Source organism: Canis lupus, chromosome 27 (assembly GCF_011100685.1).
Source record: "Canis lupus familiaris isolate Mischka breed German Shepherd chromosome 27, alternate assembly UU_Cfam_GSD_1.0, whole genome shotgun sequence".
NCBI classification, from domain to species: domain Eukaryota; kingdom Metazoa; phylum Chordata; class Mammalia; order Carnivora; family Canidae; genus Canis; species Canis lupus.
The window spans coordinates 39,430,537-39,456,053 of record NC_049248.1 but is presented as its reverse complement, the minus strand read 5'-3'; the positions used below and the strand labels follow the sequence as shown (position 1 = coordinate 39,456,053).

The window sequence follows — 25,517 nt, the reverse complement described above, 5'->3', positions numbered from 1 at the left end:
GCCTAAAAATTTAAAAAGAAAACCAAAAGAACATTGTCAGATTCAAAAACAAGAATAACGCCTCTGAAGGCATGAAGTGGAGCCAAAAGCCAAAGTGCTATGCAGGAAGACAATCACAGACCTGCCAGGCTCTGTTTCCAGAGCAATCTGAACAGCCAGACACTTTAGGTCCCATGGGATCAGAGACTATAACAGTATCTCATTCAAGGGAGGGACCTGGAGCCGGACTTGCCGGCTTAAAACTCAGGGGCTGGGGTAGGGCCATGCCAACCGTTAGCTGCCACCAGCCGTTACTAGGCCACACTCCTAGGCAGACAGCAGCAGCAACAGTCAGGACCTGGCCGAAGCTTCGCTTCCCGCTGGGGCCAGCTCTGCAATCCCCCCCTCCAAGAACTGCATGGAGCTGCAATCCTACAATAGCACCCCCACCCCATGGGAAGAGAGCCCTGAGCTGACACAGTAAACAACTAGGGGTGGAGAGGAGAGGGGTGGTGAGCACAGAAAAAGAGAGGAGAAAGAGCTCCCCAACAATGCTCTATCCTCACACTCCCACCCAGCACTGGAGACCCTCCAGCCCCATCCATTCCTCAAGCCCTAGCTCAAAGGTCACTCTCTTAGTGACTCTTACTTGGTTCCTCCAAACAGAATCGTCGCTCCCCCTCTGCACTGCCACCCTTACCACTCAGGACTATGGTCCCTAGGACTCAGCCCCGTCTTTGGCTGCAGGTCTGAATTTCCCGGCAGCCAGCAGCACCATGTGGGAAAGGACTGTGTCCAGTGTGCCCTGTGTCCCAGCTCAGCACGGTGGCTGCCAGGAGGACACACCACCGAAGCCTGCTGCATCCGTGAAGCCTTTCATCTCAGACCTGTTTGGGTAAGCCAGCTATCTGAAATGAGATTTGGGTATTATCTCTGAGTGGGCCTTTAGGCTACGTCACTGAGGACCTATTTTACGTATAGAGTGACAGCCAGATCACACACCATTCCAGAACCCTGAAAATGGAATGAGGCAGAGGCATTGATGGCAAAAAACATGCTGCATAGACGTGCGAGCTCCTATGCATTTTTTAAAAATAGCTTTTAAAATTTATTCACCTGCTCTAAAATTCATCCACTTAAAGTGCACAGTTCAGTGACTTTTAGCTTATTTGACGTTGTGCGACTATCACCGAAATCCGGTTTTAGAACATCTGCGTCACCTCCAAACGAAACCCTATACCCATTAGCCAGCACTCAGCCTTCTCCCCCACCTTCCACCTATCCCCAAGCCTTGGCAAATACTAATCTACTTTCTGTTTCTATACATTTGCCAATTCTGAACATTTCATGTAAATGAGATCATGCAATGTGTGGTCTTTTATGACCACTTCTTCCACTTAGCGTAATGTGTTCCAGGTTCATCCATGTCATAGCACATATCAGTACTTCATTCTTTTTATGGCTGAATAATAGTCCTTGTATGGATCTACCACATTTTGTTTATTCTGATAGAAATTTGGGTGGGTTGTTTTTATTTTCTGGCTATTATGAATAATGCTGCTTTGAACAGGGATGTACGAATTTTTGTCTGGACACACATTTTTATTTCTCTTGGGTATACACCTAGGACTGGAATTGCTGGGTTATATTAACTCTGTGTTTAATCTTTTGAGGAAATCCTAAACTGTTTTCAAAAGTGGCCACGCTATTTCACATTCCCACCATGTATGAGCCATGTATGAGCATTCCAATTTCTATACATCCTTCTAAACACTTGTTTTCTGTCTTTGGTTATAGCCATGCTAGCAGATGTGAAGTGCTACGTCATTATGGTTTAATTTCCATAATGACTAGTCATGTGGAGCATCTTTCCTTGTCCTTATTGGCTATTTGTAAATTTTCTTTGGAGAAATGTCTTTTTAAGGCCTTTGTCCATTTTTATATTGAGTTTTTTTCCATTTTTATTAGACTTGGAAGTTATTTTATATGTGGTGAATAAAAGTCCCTTATCAGAAATACGATTTCAAGTATTTTCTCACATTCTACAGTTTTTCCTTTTACTTTCTTGATGGTGTCCTTTAAAGCACAAATGTTTATAATTTTGATGAAATCCTATTTATTTTTCTTTTGTCACTTGTGCTTTTGATTTTTTGTCTATGAAACAGTTATCAGGGGGCACCTGGATGGCTCAATCAATCAGGGGCCAACTCTTGATTTCGACTCAGGTCATGATCTCAGAGTCCTGGGATCAAGCCCTACATCAGGCTCTGCACTCAGCTTGGAGTCAGCTTGGGATTCTCTCTCTCTTCCACTGCTTCTCCTTCCCTCACTCATCTCATGCTCTCACTCTCTTTCTCTCTCTCTAAAATGAATAAATAAGGTTTTTTTTATATAAGTTTTTTTTTAAAAAAAGGGAAGAAACAGTTGCCTAATCGAAGGTCATAAAGATTTGTTCCCATATTTTTTCCAGGAGATTTATAGCGTTAGCTCTTCTATCATCCATTTTGAATTAATCTGTGTGTGTGGTGTGAGGTAGGACTCTAAAGTCATTATTTTGTATGTGCATATCCATTTGTCCCAGTACCATTTCTTGAAAAGACCATTCTTTGTGTAATTGTCCGGGTGCATTATAAAAAAAAATCAGTTGAACATAAATATGAGAGTCTATTTCTGAACCCTCAAGTATCCCACTTACTTATATGTCTATACTTACGCCAGTCATACACTGTCTTGACTACTATAGGTTTGTAGTACCTTCTTCAATCTGGAAATTAATCCTTTAACATTGCTCTTCTATTTCAAGATGGTTTGATCTAATCTGAGTCTTCTGAATTTCCATATAATTTTATGATCTGCTTGTCAATTTCTACAAAAAAGGTCCACTGTGATTTGATAAAGATTCTAAGGATTATGTTGAATCTGTAGAACAGTTTGGGTGGTATTGCCATCTCAACAATGTTAAGTCTTCACATTAATGAACATGATGTCTTTCCATTTACTTAGATCTTCGTTTTCTTTCAATAGTGTTTTACCGTTTTTAATTATACAAGTCTTAGATTTCTTATGTTAAATATATAAGTATTCTATTCTTGTCGTTGCAATTGTCAATGGAATTGTTTTCTTAATTTCATTTTCTGATTATCCATTGCAAGTGTATAGAAACACAACTGATATTTGTACATTGACCTGGCATCTTGCTAAACTCATTTATTAGTTCTAATGATTTTTTAGTAGATTCCTTAGGATTTTCTTTATGGAAAATCAGATCCTCTATAAGTAGAATATCTTATTTCTTCCTTTACAATCTGTATGTCTTTTATTTTTTTTTCTTCCCTAACTCTAGCTAGAATCTTCACTACAATGTTGAATGGAAGTGGTAAGAGTGGGCATCTTTGTTTTGTTTACGACGTTAGAGGGGAAACATTCAGTCTTTCACAAATAAGTGTGACGTTTATCAAGGGTTTTTCATAGTAGGTTAAGGAAATTTCCTTCTTATGTCTAGTTTGTTGAGTGTTTTTATCATGACAGTGTTGGGTTTTGTAAAATGTTTTGTCAATATCCTATGTGTTTTTGTATCACATATTTATTGCTGTGTAACAAATAACCGAAAACTTAGTGACTTAAAACAACATTCGTTTTACTGACTCTCGATTCAGTAGGTCAGCAATGTGGGCCAGACTCAGCTAGATTATTCTTCTCTTGGTCTCGCCTGGATAGTCTCAGATGGACTCCCTCAGATGTCTGACATTTGGTGCTGGCTGTCAGCAGGGTCTCTTTTCATGTGATCTGTCATTTTCCAGGTGACTCAAGCAAACTTCTTTACACAGCAGTGTCAGGGCAATGATGCAAGCAAATGAGAGCAGAAGTTGCAAGTCCTCTTGATGCCTTGCTTGGAAATCACACTGTTCTATTTGCCAAAGCTAGTTGCAAAGTATAGCCCAGATTCAAGGACTGGTGTACTAGGCTCCACCTCCTCTTGGGAGGAATAGCATTTAATCCACCAAACCCATCAAAGGTCCTGTATTCCCTCCTACTGAGAGTCTGAGTTACATCTTCCCATAATCTTCCTTCCCCATTCTTCTTTCCTTGAAATTCCAGGCACAGAATTTTCTTGGGTAGATAAGAACCAATAAAGATCATTTGTTCTGTGGTTTATAACCTTCTCCTCAAGGGAGAGAAAGAAACTAAATAAATTTCACTCTTCGAAGATAAGTAGAAATGTCAGATCAGGGCAACGATGAAGTGCAATGTACTGTTTGATACCAGCTCCTATAAATGCAAAGGAAAAGCATAATCTGGAAGACTGTAAACAGAATTCAGTTTTTTCTGTTTCTTTTCAGAGCCTGGTATTTCTCCTAACTAATTACATTTACATGATTTGTTTGTTAATTGTTTAGAAGCAGCTGGTCCAAAATAAATAGAGACAATGATAGTAATTTGCATATGTTTTTTTATTATAATTAAAGTTCCAGACACAAGTTTGAGCCCTTACAATGTAGAGCAGTTATGTAACACTTGTGTTTTGCAGAATGCGCCCATGAAAAGCAAAGAATGTTGACACATTGGATTTATTCAATTGCCTAGCACCTTAAAGTTAACTGGATTTTTCAGCACTCCATTGTGGAAAAAAAAAAAAAAAGAGAGAAGCAAGTCATTAGAGAACATTGACAACTCGACTGACTTATTAAAAACAAAACAAAACAAAACTTCTTTTTACAAGCAGTACACGTTCAATTTCAATCTCTTGCAATTAAAGAGGAGGCACTCGGGTCTGTAAATCAAAAAAAGGTTTAATTTTAATCAGTATAAGGATGGATGAGGCATATTAAAAGGCTTAAACGTCAGAGTGGAAACAAAGGACCCTCTGGCACTCAGTTAACCAGAGAAATCAAATAATCTTGAGAGCCTTATCAGTCCAATAATGCAAGTGAGTTAGGATTTATTTTTGTTTAAAGTAGAGCCAATTTTATTGTCATTGATAACAATAGCTACCACATATTGAATATTATCACATGCTTTGGTATATTATATAAATTATGTAATCCTCACGACAGCTCTACGTATTCGTTTCCTAGGGCTGCCATAACAAAGCCCCACAGACTGGGTGGTCTTAACAAGACAGATTTATTTTCTCACAGTTCTTGAGGCTAGAAGTCCCAGAGCAAGTGTCCATGGGACTGGTTCCTACAGAGGGCTGTGGAGGGGAGGAGCTGTTCCCGGCCTCTCTCCTTGGCTGTAGATGCCCATCTTCTCCCAGTGTCTTCACATCATCTTCCCTGTGTATGTGTCTGTGTCCAATTTCCTCTTCATATAAGGACACCAGTCATATTGTACTAGGGCCCACCCTACTGAGCTCATTTAAACTTAATCATCCCTTTAAGTACTCTGTCTCCAAATATAGCCACATTCCGGAGACGCTATCTCCCAACAATACTGGGGGTTAGGATTTCAACATATGGATTTGGAAGGAGGACACAATGCGACCGGTAACAGATCTCTATTCCCCACTGTACAGCTGAGAAGATAGGCCCAGAAAGATTCCTATTTGTTCCAAGTGTCCAGTTAGTGGTAGTAGAGTGGAAACAAACTCCTATGTGTTGAATCCCAAAGCCCCGCTGTTAACCATGGCACTACACCACTGCACTTACTAACAGATGGATGTTTTCTCACCAGTGACCCCACCGATCTCCCACACTAGCCTCCACTTGCCCCCACCCTGCTCCCCAGGTCCAGTTGAACAGCCTAGCCAGGACTTTCCCCCGTGAGGGTCTCCCGAGTGGTTCCCCTCATTCCCAGCCTTCACCCTCCCTGCTCCCCTCACTACCATCTCCACCTTCCAAATACTCACAAGTGAGACACCCCCAGCTTTCTTTGAATCATATTTACACTTTATCTCACGAAGACTCCCTGGGCCTTCTCAACCCACTAGCCGATAAATTAGGCCAAGATAATGAACTGAGGAGAGCATTTAAGAGGTGCTTACTACACACCCTGTGCCTGCCTCACAACTCACCTGCATGGTGAGCCTTTCCTGACTCTCCCAGCCTCTCCCAGCAGAACGACTTACCCATCCCGTATGCCCCACAGGGCCAGACAGGCTTTTAGCAGACACCAGCACTACTTTATTGTGACTATTTATTTTCATATCTGCCTTTCCAACCAGACTGAGACAGAAACGTCTTATTCATCTCTGAACTCTTAGGGCTTAGCATTTCGCCAGGTGCTCACTGGCAAGTATTCAATACCCGCTTGGCGAATGAATGAATGAATGATTGAATCAAAGTCTCTACACATCAAAATGCTTCTTCACCCAGCTACATGCTCATAAAACCATAAGATTAGATCTTACGAGATTTTTCTTCTTTTGGTTTAAGAATGTGTACCTTAATGAAAAGATGAACACTTTTCAGTGTTTAAGCCACAGTATGGCGTGATCTCCTCAGGGGCAAGGTGGACGCAGGTATTAGGGAGAAACGAGGTGCCTTAATCAGGAGAGAAGATACAGGGGAAGATACAGAAGGGAAGAATCAGGAGAGAAGCTTTTTCTCTCCAACAGCTTTTCGGAGGAGCAGCTCTGGTTGCCATAGCAACAGCAGCACTCTGTGGTACTTCCTTCAGCTTCCTACCTGCTGGAGGAGGAACTGAAAGCCACAACCTGTTAACCCAGCGGGACATTCTCCTGGCATCTCTGGCGGGTGCAGCCAGCGGGGAGACTCCGAGAGATGGCAGCCTGCACCCAACCAGCAAGGATGGCAAGGAGACAAGCTCCAGGATGGGGGGGGGCGGGTGAGGGGGGCGGGACCACACTGCTGCCAGGAGGTGAAGGCTAACGCGTGGGCACCAGTGACACAGGGATAGGGGCGGCAGCTGCCACAGTCGGCAAATAATCACAGCTGGGGCAACAGTTCTTGGAACTGATTACCCAGAGATCCTCTGACTTAATTGATTTTATACGACCTCCTGACTGCAAAATTGGGAGCCTCCAACAATAAAGGCAATTTCCAAAAGGACAGCTGCTTGCTCAAAGGGACAACCCCACACGGAACTGTTTACTGGAGCCTCTAATGACTTGTTCTTCTCAACTGAGCCAGGAAATGTTTTTCTCAACAAGAAATGGGGAAAATGCCAGACCTATGAATAGGAGATTGTGCGTGAGGGTGTTGCTACAGCGTGTAATTAGTAGTCTTCCTAATCAAATCAGCAGCTTTATTGTAAGATTTGCCCATTTCTCCAGCAGAAATAGGATTTGGAAATGCTCTCCAAAGTATCATCTTTCTAAGTTCTTCTTGCTCATTCTAAGTCTTCCATTAGAGAATTCTGATGTAATAATCTTGCAATGGACTATTTGCTCATATAGATTTAAATGAACCTGGATAGGACAATGTCACTGCTTCCTTTTTTTTTTTAAGGTTCGATTTGCCAACATACAGTATAAGTCTTGAGCATAACTCAAATCAACAGTATTTTTTTTGACATGGTATAAAGAAAAGGGAGAATTAGAGGTCATCATAATTATATTCGATACATCTATTAACCAGTTTGATTCGTGGATTGCTGTGTAACCAATAATCCAAAAATGAAGAAATAAGGAGATTGTGGATTTGGAAAAAAAAAAAAAAAAACATTTGGAGCTTATAAAGGTTTTCTCTTAAGAGAGGATTTCTTTTCTGTCAACACCAAAGGGAAAATTTATCCAAACAATTCCTAGAGTTGATCACGGTTCATTGAGGAACAACACAGCAGAAACATATAATTTCATGGCGACTCCCACCAAGTACAACCTCTCATTACCAGCGACAAGCCAAATAATTTACTTAGCAACCCTGCGGCTGGCATTTAGCCTTTGTCTTTCTCACATCTGGTGCTCCGAGTATGATGCACTTAATAAACATGTTGATAAGCTGATAATTTATTCTGGTACTATTTTTGCTTCTTTTTACACCAAACTTCATTCATGGGGTGGAAACCTATTGATTGCCCCATTGTTAAGTGACCTTTCTTACTATGTTGATAGGAGATTTTACAAAGCATGCGAATGAGGCTGGTCTTAGAAATCAAGCCTAGTATCAGCTACAGGCTGACATTTCATACCCCAGGCAGAAGTAAAGCAGGACGCCAAGGTGCAACGGGAGGGAAAGGCACCTCACCACGTTCCCTGAAGGCATCTCAGAGTCACAGCCACACGGGGAATTGATGTGTTTATTCCATGACCTCTAGATGACAATGTGCATTTTATTTTAACACCGCACGTTAAGATGGAAAATCAAATAGAGCTAATGTGATTTGGTTTATGACATTTTTCTGCAAAAAAAAAAACAAAAAACAAAAAAAAAACAGACAGATGGCTATGCCAGATAGTCCCAGAACAACCGAAGACTGTTTGATACGGCTTCTAAAACAGAGAGTCATTCTGCAAAATCCAAATGGACCTTCTTTGCCTAAGGATGTCATCCATGCATCCATGTGGCTGCCTTTGACTCCATGAGGGGACAGGATGCACCAGCGGTCACTCTTCAGAAGACAAGAGCTCAGCTCCTTGAGGGGAAGGCAGGTAGATAGATTCAGGAATATGCTATGATAGACAAACACCTAGACCAGGAATAAGAAGCAGCCGGATTCTACTCCTAGCTCTGCCACCAACAAACTGTCATGTAACCTCACTCCGAGTCTATCAGTTAGCTGTCGCCACAGAGCAAGCCACCCAGAACCTAATGGCCAAAACAACAACCACTTATGATTCCCACAAGTCCTATGGCTGGGTGGTTCTGCTGATCTGAGAGAGGCTCAGCTGAGCTCAGCTGGGGTCCATTGGCAGAGCATCTGGGGCAGCATGGCTTCAGCTCTGACACATTGGTTCTGCTTCAGGAGGTTCATCTCAGCCTCCACCAGGCTAAATCAGAATTGGTCTTATGGTGGGGGACAAGGGAGAAACAGGGGAAGAGAGGAGGGGAGAAGGGGAGAGGAAGGAAGAGAGGGGACAAGAGAAAGAGAGGAAGGAAGGGAGGGAGAGAGGGAAAGAAAGAGGGAGGCAGAGAGAGAACATGGTCTCTTGAGAGAACTGGCCATCTAACACTTCTACCACATTCTCTTTTTTTCTTTTTTTAAGATTTTATTCATTTATTCATGAGCGACACAGAGAGAAAGAGGGGGAGAGGCAGAGACACAGGGAGAAGGCAGGCCGCATGCAAGGAGCCCGACATGGGACTTGATCCCGGGACTCCAGGATCAGACCCTAGGCCAAAGGCAGGTGCTGAACCGCTGAGCCACCCAGGGATCCCCTCTACCACATTCTCATGTGCCCTTTACTCAAGTTGTTTTGAGAATAAGCGAGTGGATCTTTGTGTAGAATTTACAAAGTAAGTTGTGAAATATCTTAGATATAATAAGGCATCCAATACGTCCTTAGTGCTGTCCTCCATAGGATACACAGACTTCTATCCTCATGAGACATGAACTCAGTAATGACATCTAGAGGCAGGGAATGTCACAGGAGATATGTACGTTTGCTGTGTTGCACAAAGCTTTGCGCTGGCTTGTACAAGAACGCATCCACAAGAATACCAGCGTGCCATCAACGCAAACAATGAATAAGAACTGAGAAGGCCACAACTGATAGTAGCAAATCAAGACCCAGGGTGAGGAGTGGTAAGGGACTCTAACCCTAATACACAAGCCCTAAGGACAATATCATGACTATAGCTGAGTCTTATATTTAGTTCTGTGTTTCCTAGAAGCAAAGTAAACAACAAAAAAAAAAGATGTGTTTCCTCGAGTATGGTGTGCAAGCTGATCTGTGAAGGCTGCGCCTGCCAGCGGGCCAGCACCCTCCTCCTCCCCACCCTCTGTGTGCTGGTTGCTGAGAAGCCTGTCGCAGGTGGAGGGCGATGCACTTTCCTGTCCATGGTGTCCCTGGGCTGCACTGAATGCTGGGCATGGCAGGGGGGTGAGCCGGGGGCACTCTGGGCTCTCAGCTGCGAGGTGCAGACTGCGGTCAGAAGAACAGGGCTTTGGCAAACAAGTTGAAGGGAAGTGAGACGGATTTTTCCATTCATGCCAGTGACACAATAGTTCCTTTTTAAATAAATTTAACCTATAAGTCAATACAGATATCAATATTAAGAATATAGAAAATGCGCGATGCCCGGTGGCTCAGCAGTTGAGCATCTGCCTTCAACTCAGGTCGTGATCCCGGGGTCTGGGATCGAGTCCCGCATGGGGCTCCCTGCAAGGAACCTGCTTGTCCCTCTGCCTGTGTCTCTGCCTCTCTGTGTCTCTCATGAATAAATAAATAAAATATTTTTAAAAACAGAAATACAGAAAATAGATAGGTAAGGCAAACTTGTGAAGTTATTATGTAAACACCTGACCTCTGAGAAGCAGCTTTCTGGGACATCCATTTATGAGCAGCACTGGGAAGTTCCCAGTGAACTTTACAGGACGAGGTAGTAGCAAATATGTCTCTGACTAGAGTCTGTGCACTCTGGGGGCCCTGTAAGACAGTGGGCATCTATATCTGTATTTATAAGAAGCAACACAAAATGAGTCCAATTTTCCTATTATTTAAACATTCTCATTGATGCAGGCACCTCACCTGCTTGGTCAGCCCAAAGCATCCCCCTGTGGTTCTTTAGGTCTCTGGGAGGGAAAGTGGAAGTTCCCTAAGCAAGGAGCTGATGCATTTTTGTTGTTGTTGTTCACTTTCATTGAATGGCCACATGTTGGAGTCCAGATGTGTCTCAGTGGGTGTGTGGCATGTGGCATCTGGTTCCAACTAAACTACCTCTCACACAATGGAGAGGAGTAAACACAAATCCCCCCAGTAATAAGCACAACCAAACAAAAGAAAATGGCACAGTGTGTACATCTCTGATTCTTAGGACATGCAAGCTTTTTATCAGCCACATTATGAGGCAAAGCAAGGTTCTGGTCTATTTGACCAAAAGTCAACCTCCAAACTTAAACTTAGTAGAAAGACTACTTAAATGTGGATTTACCTCCCCTCTTGTTAATTATGAACCTTGCCTTGAGTTTGTGTGGCGCCTGTTTTATTAGCCAAAGGGGGAACATGAAGCCATCAGGATTAACAAGGCGTTTTTAAAAGGAATGAGCTTTGAATGTTAATTCATCATCATAATTGAGTGATATTGTTCTAGTAATGAATAAAATAAGAAAAAAAGTCACTGACTTTTATCTCTATGTCACCCTTTTAAATTGCTCTTTTATGCATGCTTTCTAATATAGATAACATATTGATATACTGGCATGGGTATATAATTTATAAATAAATCCATATGGATTGGGAGAGTGTGCTGATACATTTTTTTCATTAATGAGGGATATAATTAAAACAGTTGGGATACTGCTGCTTTAATTTAAAAATTAGATTATTAAACTTAGAATCACTACATTTGGAGAACAGCCACATAATAATTATTTTCATTGTAAAGTAGTCGACTGAAGACTAGTCTTGCCTGGTGTGGACACTGGGGACAGGTGATGACCGCTGCTTCCATTGTGTCCACATCAGCCACCGGGCTGCCCTGGCCCTCGAAGAGCTGCCACCTCCGCCATTGCTCCTTCCGCCACTTGGCAGTTCCAATGAAGCTGGTGTCATTTCTGGAAGGAACTTGCCTAGCAGATCAAGCAGGAAGTGTGGTAGGAGTTGGATGAATGGCTGGCACTGGGCAACAAGTGGCCAAAGTGATTGTGAGCATGGTTCTGGTTGGTGAGAATCCTGCCAAGTCACTCCTACACCCTCAACAAAACCAGGTGGCTGCAGATGTGGGAACCACCAAACCATTGTGAAATTAGCTTTAGTTTCAGAAGAAGAGCTGTGGAATTTAATCAATAAACCGAATAAGGATAATACAAGTGGCCTCCTTGTTCAGCTGCGTCTCCCAGAGCACACTGATGAGGGCGAGATCTGTAATGCTGTATCTATAATGCGATAATCCTCCAGACAAGGATGTTGATGGCTTTCATGTCATTCAAGGAGGGCGAATGTGTTTGGATCAGTATTCCATATTACCAGCTATCCCACGGGAGGTCTGGGAAATAATTAAGCAAATTAGCATTCCAACCCTAGGGAAGAATGTGGTTGCTGCTGGAAGGTCAAAATGTTGGAATGCCCATTGCAATGATCCTACACACAGATGGGGCGCAGGAACACCCTGAAGGCAATGCCTCCCAAAGAAGACCTGAAGAAAAATACCGTTCTTGCAGATATTGTGGTCTCTGCTGCAGACAGTCCAAATCTAATCACAGCAGATATGATCAAGGAGGGAGGAGCAGTCACCAGTGTGGAAATAAATAGACTTCAAGATTCCATATCTGCTAGTTAGTTGGAGATGTGGATTTTGAAGGAGTCAGAAAGAAAGCCAGTGACATAACTCCAGTCCTGGGGGGTGTTGGTCCCAGTATAGTGGCAATGCTAATGAAGAATACCATTATCACTGCAAAAAACAAACAAACCAACAAAAAAAACCAAAAAACAAAGAAAAAAATGGTTCTGAGGCTTAAAGAGTAAGAATTATTGAAACCTAAGGAGCTTGGAATAGCAACTAATTAATTGTGTTTTCCATCATGAACCACACTCCAAGCTAGTTCAAAAGGCAAAACAGACCAATAGAAATGCAATATTTTCTATTTATTTTACTTAAATGGTTTTAAATAGTTTAAAATGGTTTGTATTTCAAATCAAAACCACAAGGAGATACCACCTCACACCAGTGAGAATGGCTAAAATTAACCACACAGGACACAATTAATGTTGGCGAGGATTTGGAGAAAGGGGAACCCTCTCGCACTGTTGGTGGGAATGCAAGCTGGTGCAGCCACTCTGGAAAACAGTGTGGAGGTTCCTCAAGAAGTTAAAAATAGAGCTACTCTATGGCCCAGCAATTGCAGTACCGGGTATTTACCCCAAAGATACAGATGTAGAAAAATGAAGGGGCAACTGAACCCCAATGTTCATAGCACCAATATCCACAATAGCCAAATTGTGGAAGGGGCCAAGATGTCCTTTGACAGGTGAATGGATAAAGAAGATGTGGTCTATATATATACACAATGGAATATTACTCAGCCATCAGAAAGGACAAATACCTACTACTTATGTCAACATGATGGAACTGGAGGGTATTATGCTGAGTGAAATAAGTCAATCAGAGACAGAAAATTATCATATGATTTCACTCATATAAGGAATATAAGAAATAGTGAAAGCCAAAAAACAAAAGAAACAAAAAATAAAATAAAAAATAAAAATAAATTAAAAAAAAAAGAAATAGTGAAAGGGACCATAAAGGGGGGTGGGGGGTAGAAACTGAATGGAGAAAATTAGAGAGGGAGACAAACCATGAGAGATTCCTGACTCTGGGAAACAAACAAAGGGTTGAGGAAGGGGAAGTGGGTGCAGGGATGGGCTAACTGGGTGATGGGCACTAAGTAGGGCATGTGATGTGATGAGCACTGAGTGATATGTTGGCAGATTGAATCTAAATAACAATTTTTTTAAAGACTGAAAAAACATGATTTGTATTTCTTGAAAGCTTAAACAGGTGGGTGTTAGTGCACATAGTTCTGCAGTATCCCACCACAGAGACCGCCATTATCCCTCCAAGCTAGCTTAAGAAGCAAAACATGCTGGGTCATGCGATCCAGCCAAGAGAAGTCATTAACCCAGTAATTAACATGGAGGACATTGTCCTATTGAGAACAGATGCTTAACTTTGTCAAGCCACTTCAGTTAAAATTTGCCTTTTCTGCTCTCCAAGGTGGAGTCAGAGAGGGCTCTTGGGCTCAGCCCTGAGGCGCCCACAGGAAGCCCGGACCCCTGCGAAGGGCCCTCAAGGCTCAGCCTGTGCGACCCTACTTGCAAACAGGCTTGGGGTTCGGAATGTCACGGGGGTGGGGGGGTGCCTCACCGGTGAGGCTGAATGCCTTCTGCTTCCTCATTGAGAGGAGCAATGGGAACCTGGGCATCTAGCCTCATGTCCAGGATGACTGGACTGGTTTAGATGAAGATGAAGATGGGCATGTCTGGGAGGATAATTGGGATGATGACAATGTAGAGGATGACTTCAATCAGTTATGAGCTGAACTAGAGAAACATGGTTATAAGATGGAGGCATCATAGCATCCAGAAGAAGTGTTGAAGCAACCTAAACTTGAACTGTTTATTAAATTCTAGGACAGACAACCCAGGATGGGGTACTTAAAAAAATGTTTATTTCATTACCCATTTGGATTTATTTTTGTTTTTGTAACAAAAAAAAGTTTTGATCTAAAAAAAAATTGCCTTTTCTAGGATTGCATTTCCTGGGTGGTTTTCCAATAAGAGTTGATATTCATTTTAGGTTCCAAAAGTTATGAGTTCAACTGGTCAAACCAAAGGAAAAATGTTGCTAGAGAAAATTAGGGAAAAGAGCAAAAGGAAGAAATGGTAATTGAGTAGAAAAAATTAATTTACATACATACATATTGGGTGTAAAAATTACATGTTAATGGTGTCCAAAGCTGTCATTGTTACTTAGTCATTGGGAAAATGTTTAGGGTTGTTCCACGTGTGGTTAGTTCTCTTTTCACGTGTTATATTCATGAGGTTTCCCTTTTTTTTCAGGATTGAAAGACTTATTCTATTTTATAGATTATTAGTATGTATTATCATATTTGGCTTTTCCTATATCCCTTGGATTTCATTGTGTTACATCACTGTACTCTTGGGGGTGTCTGTGTGGTTTCTTTGGTATATCTATATATACCAAATATACTAGTATATATATATTACAACCTATTTTTGAAAAGCAAAACTTGGACTTGATAATCATTAGGGCAGCTTGTATAAGGTTGCAACTTACTTTTCCACTGAAGACTTGTCAACCACTGTCTGCTTTTCCCTGACATACTTGTTGTCTTTCCCCGTTGGGTTTCCCCATCAAGAGCTTGAGTTATATTGAATTTAATCAGACTTTAAAACTTTAAAGGTTTTTTTTTTTTTTTTTTTGTCTGTCTCATTAACTTTTTTTTAATAAAACACTTCTGACTGGTGTGGAAAAAAAAAAAAAGACTAGTCTTACAGTTAGTGGTGTGATCACAGGATGCATCACCCACACAGGCCACTTCCAGTCTGTGACATTAATATTAGTGTACAGGAAGAAACTCACTCAATCTTTTTCTATGGCCAACCAACAGACATTTACATTTACTAAAGTCAGTTTCATATCATTAATATTGAATTAATACAAAAGGGGTTGCAGAACACAACCTTGCTTTGTGCTACTGAATACTGTTAGTTGACTCATCAAAAGAAGCCAGAAACAACCTAAGTGTCTGTTGAGAGATGAATGGTAAAGAAGATGTGATATATATATAATATGTATAATAATGTATTTATAATATTATTCACCCATGAGAAAGGAATCTTGCTATTTGCGACAATCTGGATAGACTGTGAGGACATTATGCTAGATGAAATAAGTCAGATAAAGAAAAACAATATGAGTACATATTATCTCACTTATAGGTACAACCTAAAAAAGCAGAAGTCTTAAAAACAGTGAGTAGAATGATGGTTACCAAGAACTGGAGGTGGGAGAATGGGAGAGATGTCCAATGGTACAAACTTGCAACCAGTAGGTAAATAAGTCCTGGAGATTTAATGCATGGTATGGTGACCACAGACAACAGTCCTGTATTGTGAACATCAAACTTGTTAAGAGACTAGATCTTAATGTCTCCCACCACAAAAGAAGAAATGATAATTATGTGATGTGATAGAGGTGCTAAGGGTCACCACAGTAACAATCGTGACTTGGTTATCAACAACCGTGAATCCATGCTGAACTCATTCAGCCTGGGCCATAGCTGGCTACTGTCAAATAGCCACATATTGAGAAGAGGTCAGTAAAAGTTTCAAGCAAGTTGGAGGGTGCACAATAGCCATTAATGGACAAGCCAAGGCAAAGTTCATTTGCTCCTCATACGAAATGTCAGCCTGGAAACCCACAACTGCAGGATATGAGAGCTATGACAATCAGGCAAAATGCCTACAGTGCATAAAATGGTTGTCATTTTAAGCATGGGGTCCCATGTTCTAATCAGATGGAACTGGAACTGTGTCTATTGCAATGAATGTTTGTGCCCCCAAAATTCATACTTTGAATCCTAACCCCAGAAGGTGATGGTGTTAGGAGATGAGGTCCCTGGAAGATGATGAGGTCATGAGGTATCTGCATTGTAGAATCAGAGCCTTAAGGAAAAATCTGCACAGAAGTCCCTAGCCCTTTCCACCGTGTGAGGACACAGGGTGTAGTACCAGCTATGGACCAGGAAGAGGGCCCACTCCAGAACACAACCATGTTGGCACCTTGATCTTAAACACTCCAGCATCCAAAACTGTGAGAAATAGATATCCCTTGTGTATAAGCCATGCAGGTGGTGGTATTTTGTTATATAGCTGGAATGAACTAAGACATCTATGGAGTTTATTGAAGTTATGAGGTTGATAAGGATTAGTGCTTACCAATATGAAAAATTGCAGACTGGTTCCAGCGGCAAAAGGTATTCATCTGCTATCTTATTTAAAAAATGAGAAGTGTTACTGGATCTCAGCTGGAAGGTGCATGGGGTCTATTACATTTGAATCACTTTCCCAAAGACCTTAAGAAATAGGTCCCTTGGGGCGCATGGGTGGTTCTGTCATTTTCAGCGTCAGACTCTTGATCTCATCTCAGGTCTTGATCTCACGGTCATGAGTTCAAGCCCCACATTGGACTCTGTGCCCAGCATGGAACCTACTTACAAAAAATAAAAAAGGAAATAAACAGGTCCCTTAGGGAAGAGCAACCTACAATAAAACCAGTTAAAGATGATCTGTAACCTTGAAGACATGTAACTCAGAAGGGGAAAATGATGAAATGAAGGAAGCTCCCTTGGCCGTAAGCCTGGCCATGGTTCCCACAGAACAGGCAAAGCAGACTCAGAGAGTAAAATTTGTAGCAGTTCTTCAGGATCTTCCAAAGAAAGGAGTTTCTGACATTTCCTTATTCTTTTAATGCAACATAACCATAAATATAGATGAATCATAAATGAGGAGGGTCTTTTGAGAATAACCAGCTCTCTTTGCTCTGGTTCCTCATGCATCAGGCAGTCTCCTGAGTAGTCATTGGGCTCCTGCACAGATGTGTACACCACAAGAGGATTCCTCTCCCCAGAGGCAGGAGCTGGACCGGGGCCCGGTGTGGCTCACTGTAAACAACTAAGCAGGACAGAACAACACCTGCTGAGTTTAATTCTTGTCACTCCCTCCAAATCTGATTTTCCACATGTGTACAAATACAACTAAGCTGGGTAGCCAGCAAACTGAGGCATCAAAACATCAAAAGCTCATATCCCTCAAAAGGATCTGCCTGCCTTACCTATTTCATCATTCGTTAATTTGTTTAAATATTTATGGAGTACCCACTGTGTGCCAGGTAGTGTTCTGGGTACTGGAGTGAACAAGAGATAAAGATCCAGACATACAAAAAATAGATACATAGGTCAATTATAGAGTTAGACAATGATAAGCACTATAGTACGGGGAAGGAGAAAAATTGAAAAGAGGGAGAGTGCCAAGGGGGGGGGAGAAGGGTGTCATTTTAGATAATGTGGCCCCAGAAGTCTTCAATGAGAAGGCCATATTTGAGCAAATTCTGGAAGGAGATCAGAAAAAGCATTGTGATATTGAGGGAAATAACATTCCAGGAAGAGGCAACCGCCAGTGCAAAGGTCCTGCAGTAGGAGTGTGCTTGACATGTTTAAGGAAGACCTCAAGGAATGAGCAAAGAAGAACTGTAGATGAAGCAGGAAAGATAATGAGGCCACAGGGAGTGGAGTAGGGGGAGGCACACTGTATAGGGCCTTGGGAGGAGTGGCGGGAGGGAGGGGGTTTTGTTATTACTTTAGCTTTTTTTATTCAGTGGGAAGCCACTGGAGTTAGTCCCCATAGTAACCCTATAAAATCGGAATGATTACAGGTGAGGAATGGAAGGCTCACCAAGCTCATGAGCTTGCCCATCAAGGCCATAGACAGTGAGGAGTGACCCAGGTGTTCAGAATTCAGAGTCCAAACCCCTAGTCCTCAGGCCACAGGGCCTCGCTTTGGCTTTAACACCCACACAAAGGATGTCACAGGAAGAAGGCTCCAGCAGGAACCTAGCAGACGGCCCTCACTGGCTCCCCAGGATGGGTGGAGATAGAATCTGAGGAGGCCTGGAGCTGAGGGCCCAGGTGCTCAATGTGCTTGTCACAAGGGAAAAAAGCAAGATGGCAGGGTGTTGGTGGATGGCAAGAAGACCCAAAGAAGATCCAAAGAGAGGAGGGTCCCACTGCGGAGCAGCTGGAGGTGAACTGGAAAGGAGAGGCTGGGCCAGAGGACAGGTGGCAGTCTTAAGTGCATCTTCCGGGCCAATGGCTTTCAAATTCGGTGTGGTTGCTCTGCTTTTTAGCAGTGAGATGCGATAAAATACAATATTACATGGGAAGTCCATAAACCAAGCAGGTGAGGAGAAGCAGAGGGCCGGAATTCCTGCAGATGTGGCCCCTCACCCCCACCCCCGAGAGCTGTGGGTGGGGTGGGCAGCCGGAAAACCCTTGGAGGGGGGAGAGCGGACACAGAGGTGGGGAGGGGAAGCAAAGGAGAGATTGCTGAGAGCTGAGTTTTTGTCTTCTTCCTTCCTGTTTTTTCTTTCCCTTCCTCCCTTCCTTCTTTTCTTTTTCTTTCTTTCTTTCTTTCTTTCTTTCTTTCTTTCTTTCTTTCTTTCTTTCTTTCTTTTCCTTCTTTCTTTCTTTTCCTTCTTTCTTTCTTTCTTTCTTTCTTTCTTTCTTTCTTTCTTTCTTTCTTTCTTTCTTTCTCTCCTTCTTAATAATTTGGTGCTTGAATACAAGCACCCTAGGCTTTCTGATACCCACTGAAATATGGAAACCACTGCTCCGGGCATACAGGGTTCAGAAGGGAGCTCTCCTCTCTTCTCTTACTCCTCTCTTCTGCTTTCTCCATGTTCATCTTGTCTTTCTTTCTTTTTTTCTTTCCCTTTTTTTTAATGTTACCAAAGCATCCAATAGCCACCGAAGAACACACTGTCTTTTTTAAACATCAGCATCCGGAGCACCTCGGGGTGGAAGCCAGGTGTGAGGTGCATCAAAGCCTCGGGCCTAATCCAGAACCTGCCCTAGAGTCCACACTAGATAAGTGTTGAATTATCAATGACATGGGGGATAATATGTAGAATTTTTAAAGTTTCTTAAGTTCAGACACTAACTTCCTTTACCCTCCTAGGAAAAGAATTAGTAGCCGCATTTTTCAGCTGTACAATTGCTCATGACTGATTTTGACATTTCTCATTCCGAGCTTCTCGTAACCAGCACTGCCTGGCTTCTACAGAATAACGGCTGCTCATATTCTTGATAATGAGCCTACAGCTCTGCAAAACCCTGAATCACTACAGGAGCACAGATTATGTTGAATTTTAGAGCTGTGTGTTGCCTTGTGCCCAGCATACACTGGTAGGAACTTATATGCCTCACTGGAAATAGCAAAAAGACTGAATGGGGGTCAGAGGCAGGTAGAAGGAACTCGTACAACTACAAGGGGAGGGAAAAGGCAGGCTGGATGGTGTCGTGCTCTGCTAATAGAATATGCCATGGTCACGATTCGTAATTTTTCAAAATTGGCAAGAGAATACAGCAAGGTTTATATCAATAGGAAACTGGTTAAATAAATCCCGTTCTACTTACTGGAATACCACACAAGGAAGGAGATAGGGAAAGAAGCCCATGATCTATTTTCTTGAAATAGACTATAAAATAGAACATAATAACTTTTCTAAAAATTTGCCATGAAAACGCAATTAACAGAAGATTAGGTATATATAAACAATTTTCATTTTTAAAAGTAAATTTTGGGTGTTTTGGGAAAGAGATAAGAGTTTTAAATGTCCATATAAAAATCCAGATGGCCTTAGGCCAGGCTATTATTGGTAGCGAGCTCTGGGAAGTGAGAGCAGAAGGGGCCGGGGAAGAGGTGGGCTTTCGTGTTTATATACATTATACTTACTCATATTGTTTGAAGCTTTTACAGCTATGTAGCATTACAGAAATGTACATTATCAGTCGCATCAAGTCACCTACTTGTGAGTTACCACTCATGTGACCAACTTCCCATCAACCCACACGAATTTCCTGTTTCTTACACAGGCCAGCTCATCCCACTTGGAGCTGAACAACAGCCCAGTCAGAGGCAGGAGACCCCCTCTACTCCGCCTTTGCCCCAACCAGCTGTGTGTCCTTAGACAAGTCACTTCAACTTTGGGGGCTTTATCAAGAGGATGGACGCAAATTCCTTCTGCATTTCTTCCTAAGCTCAGAATTCCTGAAGACAAAAGAAACTTTATATAAGAGTCCAAGTAGAAACCTGATTCAGCTGCACCTACCTAAATAGATTTCCTCCATGAATCAAACAGTTCAAGACTTTGAAGAAAAAGGATTCAGTGGGAATTTTTTTAAAAATCCATTGGACTTTTACCTCTACTGCTGATTTTCCAGTAAACAACCAAACTCATTTGCTCACAAGACAACCTTTCTCTGTTCTCTGATCCCGAGTATGGCTTGCCCAAAGTTACCAAGAGCTGCAAGTTGCTTTTTCCTACAGCCTCCTGCTCCATGCATATCTATAACTTCTGTCTTCTTTTAGGGAAAAAAAAATATGGAGTTATAAAAGAGTTTGCTGTGGGGCTATCTAACCAGCCGTTAAACCAAACAAACTTCATGACAAAGCAAGAGTTATGAAAAGAGATGAAATGATTCATTCTGAGCCTAACTAAACATTTGATAGTAGAGTGGATAATATATCAACACCATGAGATTTCATGTAAACCCAAGAAATTGGTTATATTTCAGCAATGTTTTAATAATAAATTAATTTTTAGTCCGAGCCAGTCCAACAGATTGTGTTTATCAGTCAGATGGAGCATAACTAATAAATAGGCCTGCTTAAATGCCTTTTTAAATTATTTGACTACTGCGTGAAGAAACATGGCCTGGAGCATAAATATGTTGTCAACAGTGACGTTAACGCAGGATTTCCATGACTCTCCAGTGTGCAGGGTGCATCACAGAAGGTTTGTGGCTACTTGGACAGTCAGGCCTGGGTTGCACAGCCACACCAGGCCAAGACCACCTTTGCTTGAGGGAAGGTCTGTTGTGATGGCTCCCGCTAGGAAAGTCTAGTCAGGAATTGTATTCCACGATCCCGGCAGTTCTGGGCTTTGGAGCAAGAGGAGACAGGTTCAAGTCTATCTCCACCTCCCAGTAGGCAAGTCACATAAACTTCCTGAACCTCAGTTCTCTCATCTGTGAAGTGGGAATAATTCACACATAACAACACAGGGAGGTGGCTACCCACTGGGAAAGAATACAGGTAAAACCACTCACCCTTGGTGTAAGCACTCCATAAATACTAGTTTCCTTCCATCCAAGCAAAGATTTTGCTTCCAAAGCCTCTGAATACCAGGGTGAATTTAAGAACTACTTTACACTCTTGGTCTGATGATTTTGCTGAGGCACGCTGGACTACCATGTGTTCCTAAGTAAGCTGCTCAGGCCCCCTATCTATTTCTCATTTATAAGATCGGAATGACATCTCCTTGCCACCCTACTACTGCATAGGGGGGTCACGAAGACTGAGATTTTCTAGTTCTATAAGGAATGAAGTGCTCATGCAAGTGTAAGCAGTAACATGATTATCGCCATCCCTTCAGATGAAATTGCAGGTACTGCTTAAAATTCTAAGGTGAGAAAGAACCTCGTAGAACATGTAAGCTCTCTTCTGGATTTTGCCATTGGCAAGGAACACCTCCTATGTAGCGCCTCACCAGTGGCCTTCTGGAGGTGATGGCTAGCGACAAACTTCAGGCCGGTGAGCAAAGAAGATAGATACTCAGGGGAAATGAGGGTCCTCAGAGCAGCCTGAGTCCCCCCAGCCCTTGGGCACACATCTGCATTCAAATGAGCACCAAGAAGAGAAATAAAATGCAGACAGTACACAGCTTGAGAATAGAGCCTACCAGCTTTGCGCGACGGTAGGCCCTCCAAGACTTTGGGAAAGCAACAGCCCATGCTCCTTCTGTGAGGAGCCACACTTCCCAGCGCCTCGGTGGCCAGGAAGCTCGCCCCTGAGACCTCAGAGCCGATTGCTGACATTTTGTTTCCATTTGATTGTTTTTATTTAATGTCCAGTCCAAGACTAACAACATGATACACTTTTATTTTTCTTCCAGAAAGCAACCAAATATAAGGCTTTGCTCAAGGAGAGAAGATAAAAAAGCCAAATGTGGCTATTCTTCCTCATTAAAATCTAACGTGTCAAGCTCTAAACCCCAAGGAAGAGGCCGAGAGGCAATAGCTGGGAGACATTTATTGACTAGAGAAAGGCAGTGATGGATAGAAAGAGAAGGGTAATGCGATTGTGTCTTCCCCATCTCTCACTAATGTTTTCCAGGCCTTGCTGTGGGAGCTCCCATTGCGTCCTGCAAGCGACATTTGTCATCCTGTAACCCCAGCTGCCTCCAAATCGTGCCCCCCTCCTTCAGACCAGGAGGGGTGAGATGGGGTCCTCGAAGCACAGTGAAGGCCGCCACTTGGCCGCTGGGCCTCAGGCTCCAGACTCTGTGGAACGTTCCTGGAACAGCATTCATAAAAGCAAGAACTCGTCGTCTCATTTAATCCTCACTACAGCCCAGTGGGGAAATACTCTCTTCATCTCCATTTCGTACGTGAGGAAATTCAGGTGTAGAGAGATTAAGTAATTGGGAAGAGATTAAAACTCTTGGTTGAGGACTCAGGATGCAGTCGAGCAGCCTCCCCTCTGGGGGCCCGGGAGTGGAAAGGGCAAAGCGCGCCCTTTTCAGAAATGCTTAGGCTTCCTCCATTTTCTAGTCATTCTTGAGTAATGGAGGGACAGGTAGGAACGTCGAGAACACAGGAGATAGCAGGTGGGAGGAGCACGGTGGCCCACAGTAGCCCCCAGGTGGTGGCAGGTGTCCTCATGAATCCTCACAGCATCCCTGTGAGGAATCTGCTTCCACTCACCCAGGAGGGGGCTGAGGCTTCACCACACAGAGGTGGGCCCATGGCCATCCAGGTAGGAGATGGAGTTGCTGGAAGGGGAGCCCAGTTCCCACCCAGTCTGGGACCCTCCCCACCACCTCAGCCACCCACAAACTCTCCTGGGGTACGCCCCCACCCCACACTACGTGCTTGTTATTGTATTCAGCGCACACCACAGCCTGGTGAAGATGGTGTGTCATTGTGCATGTAAAATTACCTGGGATGAGAGCTTTGAAACTTCCAGACGAAATGCACGTATCTCTACTTTTCGATCCTTGTTGTGGTTGCCAAGATCTGGGCATTCTGAGAACAGCTGGACAGGGAACACGTTGCCCATTTTTATAATATTTCCGGTCTGGAACTGAATGACTTAAATTAGAAGAGAAAAAAAATCAAATAAAACAGGGAGAAGATTAAATTTCTCAATTTGTGTGTGTGTGTGTGTGTGTGTGTGTGTGTGTGTGTGTGTGTGTGTTTTAGGGAGAGAAGCTTATTTCTCATTTGATTCAGGCAGCCCAGGTAATGAGCAATGCCTCGGGTCACCTTTTAACAGTGTTACAACATAATGACTCTGCAGACAGTCTCTTGAGACCCTAACTTTATTCACTGAAGCTGGCATTGAGGTTACTTTAAATAACATTTTAATTTCTTCACTCCACCACGATAGAATTATGCGTTTGCATCTGAAGATCCTTTATGACATTATGTTCTCGGAATTAGCTGTGAATCAGGAATGAGTCTGCCCCAGAGCTGCTCCATCTCCTTGATATGATAAAGTGAAAATCGCATGTCTAATAAGGCATGTCTGAATTGTACTGTTTTGTAAAACTTTGAGATGAAAATCTTTTGAACCAAAGGAAAAATGTAAAACTTTACTTCTGAGGGGTAGAGTAATACTCAGAAGAATACTAAGGGCAGGGTTCTGAACTTGCCATAGCCTTCTAAAACCTACTCTTCTGGGGAGGAAGAGGGTTGTGTCTTGGGGGTTGTGGGGGTGGGCATGGAAGGGTCCTGGCTCACTGAGAAGGCTCTGGGTCCTGTGTGGGGCAGGGGTGGTACTGTCCAACAGGTCATAAAACTGTCCATCTGTTTTCTGTGTTTTTTATTATATTTAACAATTTTTTGAAGTTTGTTTGTTTGGGACACCTGGGTGGCTCAGCGGTTGAGAGTCTGTCTTCGGCTCAGGTCATGATCCCGGAGTCCTGAGATCGAGTCGGGCTTCCCACAGGGAGCCTGCTTCTCCCTCTGCCTGTGTCTCTGCCTCTCTGTGTGTGTCTCTCATGAATAAATAAATATAATCTTTAAAAAAATTTGTTTGTTTGTTTTTAAAAAGTCCTACTATGGAGAAGGCAAGATACTAAGTTCCAAGGATTTCAGATCCCTTGTATCTGTTTGTTCACTGCTGAATCTTTAGGACCTAGAAAAGTACTTGACCCTCAAGAGGGACCTGGTCAATATTTGTGGAAGAAGATTACACTTTGAAAAAGACATTTGTTCATCCATTCCCTCACTGAGATAGCATACTTGACAAAATAAGATGACAACTAAGGGTTAGGCTCATTCAGTAGATCTGGGTTGGGGACTGGGAGTCAGAATTACTTTTAACTTTTTATTATGATATTTTCAAACATGTAGAAAAATAGAGTATAATGACACCCATATGCCTATTATCTAGGTTAACTGTTGTTCACATTTTTATCATATTTACCTCAAATTTTTTACTAAAGTATCTTTAATAAATTATATGAACATCACTAAAATACAAATATTTCCCTTGTTAAAATCAATACCATTATGCAGCTTTGAAAAATCATATTAATTCCTTATTATTATCTAATACCTAATCTATATTCAAATTTTGCCAGTTTCTCCAAAAATGTATGTTACTCCCATTTTAGCCCTACCAAGATCCAATCCACATTATGTACAGTTGATATATCTCTTAAGTCATTTATAGCCTAAAACAATGCTCCCCTTCCCCATTCTTTGGCATGACATTAACTTGGAGAGACCAGGCCAGGTGTCCCTTGGAATGGCTGACTTTCTGGTTTTGTAGTGTCGTGTAACTTATTCCACTCACGCATGCATTCCCTGTAAACTAGAGTTTGGATCTAGAGGCTGGATTACATCCAGGTAAATATTTTAAGCAAGATATCATTATTTATGCTATATGACGTTGCAACACATCGTGAGGCACATCACATCTAACTGAGCCATTATTGGTAAGCCAGAGCTGGTTTCCACCCTCCACTAGTAAATTTCCATTTTCTTTTTAAACCTTCAGATCATTTGTAGAGTAATACTTCAGCTGCACTATACTATCCAATTCTCCATCAGTATATCACCTGATGGCTTTATCATCCTCTGATGATTTTGGCCTCAATCAATTCCTT

The 25,517-nt window shown here is 42.4% G+C and overlaps 1 long non-coding RNA gene and 1 pseudogene across 1 annotated transcript; one reads left to right on the top strand and one right to left on the bottom strand.

Annotated features, from left to right (window-relative positions):
• The first annotated feature begins 9,753 nt into the window (after nucleotides 1–9,753).
• On the top strand, nucleotides 9,754–12,547 carry LOC100688219 (annotated as a pseudogene).
• A 9,838-nt stretch (nucleotides 12,548–22,385) lies between these two features.
• LOC111092894 lies at nucleotides 22,386–23,774 on the bottom strand. The gene is made up of 3 exons (XR_005379667.1): nucleotides 23,668–23,774; nucleotides 23,342–23,493; nucleotides 22,386–22,696 (listed from the first exon to the last, which is right to left on the bottom strand). It is a non-coding gene; the product is annotated as an uncharacterized LOC111092894 (long non-coding RNA).
• Between the last annotated feature and the right edge of the window lie 1,743 nt (nucleotides 23,775–25,517).